Source organism: Octopus bimaculoides, chromosome 2, assembly GCF_001194135.2.
Source record: "Octopus bimaculoides isolate UCB-OBI-ISO-001 chromosome 2, ASM119413v2, whole genome shotgun sequence".
NCBI lineage: Eukaryota > Metazoa > Mollusca > Cephalopoda > Octopoda > Octopodidae > Octopus > Octopus bimaculoides.
In genome coordinates, this window is record NC_068982.1 from 110,306,669 (window position 1) to 110,308,223 (window position 1,555).

Below are 1,555 nucleotides of genomic sequence, written 5' to 3' on the forward strand. Positions count from 1 at the left end.
ACAGCCGATATTAAAGATATTTTTCTCACTCGATAAGAGGCAAACAACCTCGTTCTCACAAGAGGTGACTTCCATTGAATATGTTGGGCAACATCAGTGCGATTACTCAGATGTACAGAGGCTGCAGACAATGAATGAAGGGAGATTAAAGCTCTTGAAATTCCGAGATACAAATGACCTAACCATTTAAACACAGATTTTCATAAAATCAGCTGATTACTTACCATTCAAATGTTAAGCCAGAAAGATTTTACCAGGAAATAAATGTTTGTGAATACTATGTGTTCCCCCTGTAAAGATTACAGCATTCAATACAGATAGTGATTAATGACCTCAGAATAAGAGTTGGGTAGACTTATAGACCCGAGACAAACTTGGGTAGAAAGATATGGAAGCTGAAACTACAGACATCAAATTGATAGATTATGTCATAAAATAGCAGTTATGGAATAGTAACCAGACAGAGAGTTGACTAAGATATACAGCCTGAATCTGTGCAGCATAACCACTGATGTCCTTTTTTTAATGACACAACTGGTAGCTAAGAGTAATCCATTATACACAACATTCGTTGGCCTAGAGAAAGTCATTGATCGAATACTATACTCAATACTCTCGCGGCCGTTAAGAAAAGAGTAATTAGATGAATGTATAAAAACTAACACTTCTTTTTTCCGAGCTGAGATTCGAAACTGAATCTAAAGATTCTCGCTCGTCTGATCCACCACTGACCAAACAGACGCGAAAGAAATTTCTTTGTCCTGTCAAAAAGTGATGGACGGATTTCTCTTCGACCTCCGACTTGAACTGTGTTATATAATGTTCAAGTGGACAGGAGGCGACCTACATAGGTAGAAATTACTCCTGTGGTATGTCTGTCTTTCTCGTTGGGATGACTAATGATAAAGAGTCAGACATACGACAGACGGGGCAAACAGCCATCAACAGGCAAACGGTCAAGAAACGGCAGACAGCCAGCAAGTGGCAAACTGACGACAGCCAGCAGTTAACTTGTGCCGATCAAGCAGCCAACACAACCACATATTCAGCATTAATGACCCAACTCGCAGAACATACAGACACGACCGAATGACCAACGCACACACAGACTCAAAATATACCCGGTTCTACCTCATCACATCGACACAGTATTTCTCCTGTTCCTTTTTCTTTTTTTACTTCTCCAACTCGAAGCAAGTCGATTTGGTAGACGAAGCCCGAGTGCCACTCGTAATTCGCAGGAAGCTTGTTGGTACCACCAAAAGTTTGGAACACGGGCGCAGAAATGCACGAATCCATGCTCGTCTTCAGCATCCCCGTTCGGGAAACGACACAGCCAGGAATTGAATGAGACAGAAGTTCTTGGCTCTCGCCCACAAAGTTGCCTGTTTTTCGATCGCGATTGTGTAACAGGCACGCGTTTCCTTGTTGACACCGGCGCGGAAGTCAGCATAATCCTTGTTTCCTGCACTTCAGGCAAAAGAAAAGAGACACCGGTCTGTCTTCAGGCAGTCAACCACTCACCGATTCCAACCTACGGTGAACAGTCCCTAAC